Raw genomic sequence first — 11,341 nt, 5'->3', positions numbered from 1 at the left:
CTGAAATTGTTTTCCCTTACCATGCATTTTAAGTGGGTGTGCATAATGGGAAATACAATATCTAGGTAAGGGAACCGTGCATTGTGTTCTCAGATTCATTTCTACAGCTCCTCTGTATCGAAGGAAGACCAAAACAAAATTATTTCAGAAGTAGCAGTACGGAAACTTGAGTTTCTCTCAATAAATTGACTCCAGCTTTTCTGTAAATAGAGCTCTAGATGTCTAAAAAAAGAAAAATAGGTATTTTTGATGTCTTTTAGTTGACAGTGCCTCCTAAACAGCAGGAACATCAGGTAGATGCTGTTGCCTGAAACAATATTCCCTGACACTAGCTGAAGAATTTTGCTAATGGGTTTAATGTGGTGCTGACAGTGTCGGTGCTTGGAAGGAAGTAGGGGTATTTTTGTTGTTGCCTGGTAATATTTGGTGTTTACTTACAAATACTTTTCTAATATCATCTTCACTTCTGGTAGTGCAAAACTTCTAATAGCTGGAAAAGAAATTAAAATATCTTGTATCATATGAAATATAATTATAGAAATCAGTGTTGATACTTAAAGGCAGCTATTCCCTGATAATTCTTGCTCTCTGGGCCACCAGAGGTAACTAATACAAAAATACCTGAGTTTGGGCTTGTTACCAGTGTGGTGCAGCCTTTGAGACTGATAGTTTTGGTGTCAAGTTGCTTTTGGAGAATTTACTTATAGATTTGATTCTTTGTGCTTTTGCCTTATGCTTCCTTTTTCCAGTGTTGGCTTTGAAATTCAGCATGGTTCATCTCTTTTGCATGGCAGGTTGGTTATAAACAACTTCTGTGTTACTTCTTGGACTGTTAAGAGAGTAACTTTGCTTGTCTAAGTGTGTCAGGGTATTTGTGTGTAAATACACTGGAACTTTACTGAGCGTATGAGGAAAGTATGCTAACAGCTACAATTTTCATTTAGCTTTGCCGAGTTTAAAGTTTAATTTGGCTGTACTTAGAGACTGCCTTTCTTAAGATCATAATTTATTCAAGTGATTTTTCACCCCTGTTACTTTGGAAGACTAAAACGGAGAAAACTTTTTCAGAACATGAAACTGGCCAAAACCACTGGCAATAGCACAAGTAAGGTGCAATGGAAAACTTCTCCTCCTGTAGTTTTACAGTTTCAGGAGACATAAGTGTTGTTTGTAACAACAGGGGATTTGAAAATATTAGAAAACAGATTTTAAAACTTACAGGAGAGTCTGTGCTTCCTTGACTTCTTTGTCTAAAACAATAATCACAGAAGTTTCCCGTGAGCTGTGTAGGAAATGTGAATACTTTGGTTGTTCACTTAACAGATATAAACTATACCTTTTTCTTTTACGTTGAGGGCAGCCTTAACTTGATCTGAATGACCTTTGCTGTAACCAAGCCAGTGTTACTGTACCTCAGAGCTTTAGGGTTGGAACATGCTAATCTAGAGGGGAAAGTTTTGTGTGTCCCTTCCAGTGATGTTCCAGGAGGTGTTAGAACAGCTTTGGTGTCTGCAGAGGGCTCAGTGGCACCAGTGACAGGAGGAGACCTTTCGTAAGAAAAAGCAGGTGTTGGTTTAGACCGACAAGCTTTTTGCTCTCCTGAAATCTTTTTTTAGAAGGATGCTAAGACTTGTGCAAGATGTTCCCTGCTGGATTCCCTGTGGTGAGTCTTGTTTGGTGCTCACAGCAGTGTTGCTTTGTCGTAGCTGGTCTGAGCACTCCAGCTATGGGGGACATTCAGTCCCTGTCTGGTGCCACCTTGAAATTTGGCATGGTCTTGTCTCAGTAAAAATTTAGTAGTAAAATCAGTGGTATGGGGAGATGCAAAATAAATAGCAATGCATTCAGGTTACTTGAGACTGAATGCAAAAGTTCTGATTTTCTGATCCAAGTGCTCTTTCACTGAAACTAACTCACACTGAATTTTGCTTGTTTTAATTCTCGTCATCTCATGGCATAATATACTTGCTTCTTACTACACAGATACAAACCTTTATAAACATGAGGCTGGGTATTGATCTGTGGAGCTCCATGTGAGCGGGTAATCAGGGGTAACAGAGCTGAGTGGTTTATTTCTGGTGGATGTTGCTGGGTTTGCTCTGTTGAGGATTACTTGCTCACTGACACGTGTGCCAGAGGTAAGGGAAGATCAATTAACAGTGATTGGGACTCTGGAAAAAAATATTTTAAAACCACCCTGAATAGAGAAGAAACTGCTTTTAATTCCAGTTTGGAGCAGAATTGAAATGTGTCTGTGTTCGAATGTAGAGTAACAGCTCTGGTTAACCAGTGGATTGCTGGAAGCTGTGAGGACACACTGAAGCTCACAAGATTTTGTTTTAAAGATGGCACAACGTGGCAAAAGTACTGGACATATTAATGTGAAATATAGACAGCCTTAGCTGAGTGTTGTGTATGATGCTGAGGATTTCACTCAGAGCCAAGTACAGCCATGTGGTTTTTTTTGTTTGCTTTGCTTTTGCCTGATATGCTGCTTTAGCCTCCTGAACATCTTTTTGGAGAAAAGCTTTCTTCTGTCATAGTTACTCTGAATTGCCTTTTGCAGACACAGTCAGTTTGCCTCCTTTCCCCTATCAACAAGGATTCCAAGCTTGTGCTCACACAGTACTGCTGTGATAGATGTGCACAAGTGAAGTAGAAATACTAGAAGTCAAGGATAAACTCATTTGTTGTACAAAAATAACTGCAAAACACTCTGTTGTGATAACTTACAAAGCTTTTCAAGTTAGAAATTGTCAAAATTATTACTAAAACTGCGAACAGTAGCAGCACTGCAAAATTTGTTTCTCGATGCACTGTTTTAATCAACTGACAATTCTGGCAAAAAGTGGAAACTCTGCAGTAATATAGTTTCAAAGCTTTTTTTTTTTTCTTTTTAGTTGTGTTTAATGGAATTTTTAAGTTCCCTGATAGTGTACTTCATTTGCTATAAAATCCATAAAATAAGCAGTAGTATTTAATTCCCTTGCTGCAGATATCTCAGAGTGCATAGTCCACACAGAAGATATTTGGTTTTGTGTTCTTTCTGCTGCTTGTTTACCAACAAGTAAAAAAACCCAACCAATCAAACAAAAGACCAAGAAGAAAATATCTGTAAGGGACTTTTCAAATTGTTCCATTCTGCCCTTTTTTAGAAAATTATTTTATGAAACTTGGTCACATGTTGTGGAGCCATATTCAGATAAAACAAGATCAGGAATTTTCTAGTGCGTGGTTTAGAGATCGAGTAAGTCACCACTGATTTACAGAGGCTCTCCTAGCTAGAAATTGCAGAGCGGGTGTGGGGTTTTGTTTCTTTTTCACATCCTTAATACTGTCTGTATAAAATACTTTAAAGAAATCCTGTTTTTACTTAAAGGTATGTATTTGCAACACCTTATATCTGTACAAAAGGCACGTGCACAGCTTTGAATATCCAAAATAAAAGAGAGGAGTTACTGCACTGTTAAGCCTGTTGCAGTTGGACATGTATAACACAGGTAAGAAAGGCTGTAGTACTGATGTTTGCAAACTGCAACCAGTAGCATGTTATTTAAGAGTGTAGCTAGTAGCTAAATTTTTGGTGTGCTTAACTGATTCCCCTGTTTCAAAGCCAAGTGTGATGGGCAGAGGTGACTCCTGTAACACAGAGCTGTCAGAGAAAAACAAGGGCAAAGTAAAAATTTGTGGACCTCTTGTACATGAGAACCCTCATTGTATTTTATCCTCAAAGACTGTGGAAGAACTTACATCTCTTGAGTTTACATAAGCAGAGCTGGGTTCAGCTTACGGTAAATTTGGATTTCAAAGTGTTTATAACTCAATTGTTCAGTGGGAGAATGCTGTATTTTCTCTGTGTAGCATAGGCCATGCAGCATTCTTAAAGGTTCTGGGCGTTCTGGCCCCCATCCATCACAGTACTTAAACCATGAGTAGCCCTATTAAAGTTGATAGAATTACTGATGTGCTTAAAATTAAACATGTGCTTAAGTGCTTTGATGGATTGGAGCCAAAGTTGTCAGCACCTTGCTTTGTTGTGTGCTGTGTTACACCTGCCTCTCCATGCCCTGGCCTGGGTCTTCAAGGGACACATTCTCAGATTTGCTCATTCCAGTATTTAGCTACTCTGTGTCCTGAAATTGCAGTTTTTGTGCACAGCCATAGTAAATTCACACACAGTCTGGAACTATAAATAGACAGCTACAATTCTTGAAATCTCTCAGGCCTTGACTAATTTCACAAGATTTTTTTCTGGGTATTTCAGAGGAAACTTTATGCTAAGTCTTTACATGGAAACATGATGTCTGTAATGTTTTTCAGAAAACTATCTACTGAAATCTGTATTTTAATAAAGTGTGCAATAGAAGTCACCATTTAGGTGCGACAGCACATTCTTAAGAACTACTGTGAACTTGAACTTCCCTAGAGCTGGGATCAGTAGGGCCTGTTCTAGTTTCTGCTAATAATGCTGAGTCTTGTAAGCATTTAGGCAATTCTTTAAGACATACGAGCAAAGTTGCATACACCTGACATCTCTATCTTTGAAGGTAACTGTGGAAATCTTCCTTGATTCAGACTTTGTCCATGGTAAAAATTCTGGATTTAATGGCTGTGAAGAAAAGACTCGATTCAGTGAAAGTAGTTCAACACTGTCAGAAAGTGTGGTGAACAAAACATTTAATGTTAATATCTTTCTGAAGTCTTAACTTTCAGTGACAGCTGCATAGTTTAGTAAACATTTCCTTTGTTCCTGTCCAAATAGTTTCCCCTGTTTTTTGGGTACTGAATGTCTACATCCCCTGCCTTAACTGCTTTCCTATTCAGATTGTCATTCTGAACTTAGAAGCTACCAATACTAAATCCTACAGCATTTATAAAATGTTAAGGGTTTGGGTCATTGAGAGTTTAATGGAATTTTTTAGAAGTACCAGGGGGAAAATGGTGAAATACTTTAGGTAATTGCTTTTTATTTGAGTGAGGCAAAAAACTTTGCCTTTTGTCACTGCGAGAGGCAACCACCTTCCAGATTGTCTGCCTACCATATCACACACCAGAAGTGTTTCAGATGATAACAGAGATCATAACCACTAAAAAAAAAAAAAAAATCAACTGTTTTCCACCTGTCTCATCAGTGTCTTCCCTACTGCATTGCATCCTGCTTTGGCTGGTCTGTGTTTACACTTACTTGGCATCCAGTGTTCCAGCCATTTTTATTTTAGGGCTTCTTTCCATTTAATACTGGCACTTAGCCAGCTGTGTACTTTTTCAGCTTTAAGCAGCACTGAGGTCATCAGCCATTATAGGAGCTATTCCTCTCATTCTTGTGCATGGGGACGTGATCGCCTTCTTTTCAAAAGCTTCATACCAAATCCTGGCTGAAGAAGTTACTGGAATGCAGGCATTTACAAAACAGTTTTAGAGCAAATGACACTTGTAGGACACTCATCAAATCGATGTTTCAAAGGTTAAACAAAAGTGCCTCGAAAGTGAGAACTGAGGTGAGAACAGGAACCCCCCATAACGCTGCTGTTACCTGCCTGTGTTTGAAAGCAAAGGATGGAGTGAACAGCACAGCAAACGGCCCAGATTTAACAGCAGGTGCTGTTGATCCATGTGTATGCACTGCCTGGGCACTATATACTCACACAATAGTGTTTTTTCTGGGCATGCAGAGATTGAGGAGAACCCAGGAGGCTGGTTCTGCTCTGAGGGATGGCTGTACAAGCAGACAGCCTGGAACAACAGAGGGGACATCCCGAGAGGTGTCTTGTGCTGCGTTTCGATGCTGCTGCACAGTTGGGCAGAAGTGTTTAAAAAATTGGATGGGCAATGGACACTTCCTTTATTCTGTGTTGATAATGGCTACAATCACAATACATAAATAAATAATTTAAAAGGTTTCTGTGCTTCCTGACAGCAGTTTGATTGTCTCAAAGCATTGAATTGTGCAAGGCAAGATGATTCAGCAATTTGACTTGAGTCCTTTGGTTCCTGCCGGTTCTGAGGTGTCCTTTCAGACCCGAAAGGAATCACAGTGTCCTCTGAAGACTCTACAGCCTTGTTAATTATTGTATCAAGTGTCTAGAGAGAATGCTAAACTTCTGAGGACACCTTTTACAGCAATATGCTTTAATTACCTGTACTAAGAGCAAGAAAATGACACTGGAGTGTTCCCCTCTGAATGCCTGGGGAGCCACAGGCCAGGTTTGCAATTTACAGAGGTGTTTAATTGCACAGCAGGAACTAAAGGGCCTTTGTCAAGCTCATACATCACAGAGCTCTTTGTGAACAATTCTATTTTCATCCCTTACCTAAACTATTGCTAGTTAATTAGTTGAGGTAAATGGAGCAGGATAAGCAGAATTATGCTTCTTAGTATTGTGTCTATGATGGTCTCTTTGTGCCACTAAAAGGTATAAAGGGACTGTAAACCAGTTAAACTGGTTTTATGTGGGAATTTGCGGAGCTGAAGGGGAGCCTTGAGGTGGCTTAGAGCCAGAATAGCATCTTTGTGCCACATCCACCTGGGCAGGTGGTATGACCAGGGTGCCACGTGCCTGCTGCCAGAGTCCTGGAACTTCATCAGGAGCAAAGTCTGCCCACAACCAGTCTTTACATCAGAATATCCATAGAGGCAAAATAAAGTTACCCTTTAACCTTTGCACTTTGGGTGTCAAAGGGAGCAGAGATAAAATAAGCCTAAAAATGGAGTTTATTAGGTTTATATTCAGGGATGCCTTTTTTAGAATTTGATATAATTTCATTGTGGTACCGTTCCCAAAGATGAGAAACAAATCACATCCTAGCCCCTAACACTGCAGTGTAAATAATGATAAAAAATAACAAGATTTCTGCTTTCACAGAGCTGTGATGTGGTTTTTTTTAATCAACACTTCAGTAATTTGTGTTTCTTGACTTTTAACTCAGAGAATGGTTCTGTCATTCCATTAATAGAAGGTATCTCTTTGTGCTTATATTTCTTATGTTCATGTGTTTATGGCTGCATAGTAAGATATGCATGTAACTCATGGAGATAAATACTGCAATGTATTAGAACAAGCAGTGGTAAAACAACTGACAGTGCTTTTCACAGTCTTTAAAAGGGAACTTGTGGAAGCCCTTTTTGCATTGTCCACTCAATACATTGCATCACATATTGTGTGAGAAAGTGATTATGCTTCAGGGGGTAATTGAACTAAGTTCTCCCAAATAATTTAGGTCACAATTAGATCTGTCCAACATAATCAATTTTTAACTGCATCTTTAATTCAAAGTGTATCAAACAAAATTATTCAGCCTGTTGGGTTTTTCTTTTTTCCACAAGGTGTTACTTATTTACAGAGAAAGCAAATAGTTTATCCTCATAGCTGTCCTTTCTCTAATATTATTTCCTGTCACAGTAAATCATGTCTGGTAGCTGGATGGTACAATTTGCTGATAGCCAGAATCTCAGAGAAATAAGCCCAAGAATCTTCCAAGTGAAGTCGATGCTGGGGTGGGGGAAAGGTGGAAGGAAGAGCATAATGGTAGGGAGGAGAAACTGCTCTGCAGGACGGGTCTGGTGCTTCCAGGGAGATGCTCAGCACCTGTGTGGTCAGAGTTACCAGCACACACTGACTGTAAAGTGCTTTAGGGTGCGTTATGTCAGCTTCCTGTGCCTTGGGTACCATTTCATTTTATCAGGTGCTGACCAAGAGCAAAGTATTAACGTGGTTAGAAAATCTCTTTCAGCTTCACTGCAAGTGAGGACCCAAGTAAATCCTATTTCCTGTTATAAGCAGTACAGAGTTATTGCTGTGGAGCTGCTCTGAGGCAGCTCCTGCCCCATGGCACTGCAAGGGTTTGTCTTTTCTGAGCTTGAACAGTACAAACCAGAAAAATCTCTTTGAAACTGGCAGAATTACTGAGGTATCTCAGCAGTGTGATACAAATGGTGTTGAGTTTGCAGAAGATATGTAGTGGGTTTTGCTATTGCATTTTAGTAGTTTTGTCTGTAAAATTGGTACTTTGTCATAGGTCTAAGATGAATTATTTCAGCTTCACTCTGAATACCCTAGGCAACTATTTTCCCCCATTTTCAAGTGCCTCTAACTTGGCCTCTGCCCTATTTGCCGTTCTAGCTGTTACATTTGGAGGTAATTGCCATGTTCTGTTAGAAATAACCCAGGCTAAACCAAATTTATCTTTTAGTTGAATTGTAAAGTACTGCAAGATTTTTGTAGTGTGGGTTGGTAGCAAAACTTAATTGAATTTCCTTGCTCGTGGTCTTGTGTCTGAAAATCTTGACTGCACAGCTCTGGTTCTCTGAGGTGGATTGGCAGGTAGTGCTCTTAGCTTCCATAAGGTTCAGTAAATAAATTTTAATGCAGATTTTATGGAATATTTATTAAATCCATCAGCATGTTTCACTGCATCAAAGACACCGTATTTAGATGAATAGGCATGTTTAAATCCCACGTGTATATGAAGTACATGACTGCCTGTCAAAGAACTGAATTGTGTTTTAAAACAAAATTACCTATTAAGTTTTCATTGGCTGTCAGTCTGTAATTGATGGGCTTTTGAAGGTGAGCAGAAAGGGACAGCCCGTGGCTGCTTCCCTGGGCATTCATGTTTATTGGCAGTACCTGAAAGCAGGGAGATGCACCTGTGTGAAACACAACAATGTCATTTTCTACCATAAAAAGTCAGAGGCAAATGAATTGCTTTGTAAGATTTTGATTCTGGCTCTTCCACTTGCAAATTGACTCATTGACTGCAGAGCTTTGCCTGGGGAAGGGAAGCCTTGCCCTGCTGTAGTTGTTATGTCAGCAAGTTCAAGAGTCAGCGAAGTTTGACTGTTTCAGAAATAAAGGTAGTTTATGCATTACACCGATCCCTGAAGGTGATAGAGGCTGGGCTGTTTACAGCCTTGTAAATGAGACAAAGGCTCTGTATTAACACTCTGTGACTAATATGGCCTATTAAAATAGTCTATATATTCTCCAGAACTGCAGAACTTTCCAAGGTTTCCTAACCTGTCAGCACTGACCAAAAAAATTCAAATTTCTTTGCTTTTAGGAATTAGATTAATGGCATAAAGGTATCGCATCATCCCTGTCCATCCATCTGTGTCCACCCCCAATTCTTTAACAAGTTTTGTTCTGACGGTTCCATTTCAGAACCCTTTTTTAAAATTATTTTCCTACCTGTGAGATGCTTAAGGGTTCAGGGTGAACTGAATCCTTATCCTCTGGAATGTTGTTTTTAAACTTTAAGTATTTTTTCCAAGTAATGGTTATTCATATTATCTGTAAAGTAAACAAGAAATGAACATTAAATTAATTTGCTTTCTGATAATCTGTTTGTTAATGTGTTCTCAGACTTTATCAAATTTTATGCAAAGTAAAAATGTCGCTTTTTTAATAGTAAAGCTCAACCACAGGTGGAGAAGTTCTTTACTAAATTCTGATTAGGTTGGTTTTCAACGAATATTTGATTTTTCTGACCTTTGATGTCATTCTAATTTAATGTTACTTGAATTAAAATGTCATCTTTTTTTATAGTGCCTAAAATAGACTTTATTAGTTTTCCTGAAAGCTATGTGCAGCTTTGCTTTGGCCCATTTAAATATTGAAAACAGCAGGATTTGAGATTTTTCTTCTAATCCTCAACTAATAGAGTTTAATGCTTTGTTTGGCCTACCTTGCACAGCCTAAGCAAAAGTTTTAAACAAGATTAAAAAGATGACCTTATTAACCCATGGCATCTGAAGATACAGAACAGGCCTGCAGAGACATCAGTCATTCCTTAGCCAGGAGAGCATTGGTGCCATCCCCAAACTACTCAGGATGTTCCAGAGGAGAACATTTTGACAGCCCAGCTTTTTTTCTTTTGTAGTTTTGTGCCAACACCTGGGAATAAGAAATTAAAAGGGAAATAATCTGTTTCTAAGTTTAGAATAGTCAGTCTTTGTGGTTGTGGAAAATAAAAGTTTGAGTACTTCTGGAAATTTGAGGTGCAACCTGGCTGGGATTTATTTTAAAAAAAAGAGATGTTGCTTTTATGTGCTGTACCTTGTTAGTCCCCGAATAAAATGAACGTCATCTTTTTGGGTATTTTTTTGTGAGAAGTTAGAGTTACTTGTAAGCTGCTGTTGGATGGGTGATTGATGAACATGCTGAGTCCCAGAAGAATAAAGTGTCTCATTGTCATGGAAAGTTTATGCCTAGTAAACATTACAAAACACAAAACGCTGTGATACATTCACTGCTGTGTAATAAGATTCCTTGTTTACTGGGTAGGCTATAGGGCCATGGCAACAACACCAGAAATAGGAACTATGAGTATCCTTGTTGTAAAGATGATGATGGTTATCGAGCAGTTTGTTAATTGCTGGAGGTTAACGTTGCTCCGTATTCATTATCACTTAGTAGTGAGAGGATCAGCCAAGAGGTGTAAATGTGGAAGTTTGACTGAAATCTTTAATTAAAATAATGAGATTTATAGAATGGCATGGAAGAGTCAGGTCAACGTGCACCTCACTGATGCTTTGAGACAGTTAATAGCAAGTGTTCCAGGGAGTAGAGCATAACAAGACTTTGCTCAAAAACAATGCTAACTTCCTAAACTTCTCTTTTTCTAATGATATTCCAAACCAAAGCAAAAAGAGTGATGATGCTGTAAAAATACTGGTATCTTGCTTGGCTTTCAGCATATCAGTTGCCCTTTTGATCTAAACAGCACAGAATCTGGATACATCTTCATTTGAAGTTCAAGATCCAGCTGAAATTTGGAGGCACAATAAAGCCAGACAAATTGCTTACACTGTCGTTGATAAACACTTCCTGCTTTCATACCATTATTTACATATTTTTAATAATTAAACATGATTTTTAAAAACTGAAAGCGGATGGTGGTTTTGCAACCATATGTGCGCTACTGAGGAAGAGAGTATTTGTGCACCCTACGTCTTGGTTGTGGAATGGAGAGTTTGTCAAGACCTGGGGCAATAGAAAGCATTGCAGTTAGGAAGGAAGAGGGTGAAAAGCCCTCAGTTCTTCCTCTCATATCCTGTCTTAATTTATTTTCCTTAATTTGGTGCTTTTGGCCTTTCTTGGCTCACTGCCTTGTTCTCATCAGTGGTGCCAAATCTCTAAAAGCAAAAAACTGGTAATCTTCAGGAATAAGGTGGTCTGTAGGTAGGTAAAGAAGTGTTGGAAAACACAGAATTTTTACCTGATTATTGATCATTCAGTTCTCTCTCTGCATCAAGCTTCACTGACCTTCCTTCCTATCCCTGCCCCAAACTCCTGAGGACATGTGGTCAGTGAGGAGCTGATGTTTCGGGATAATCACATTT

Source organism: Corvus brachyrhynchos, unplaced genomic scaffold, assembly GCF_000691975.1.
Source record: "Corvus brachyrhynchos isolate BGI_N302 unplaced genomic scaffold, ASM69197v1 scaffold10, whole genome shotgun sequence".
Taxonomy (NCBI): Eukaryota; Metazoa; Chordata; class Aves; order Passeriformes; family Corvidae; genus Corvus; species Corvus brachyrhynchos.
This window is presented reverse-complemented; position numbering follows the sequence as displayed.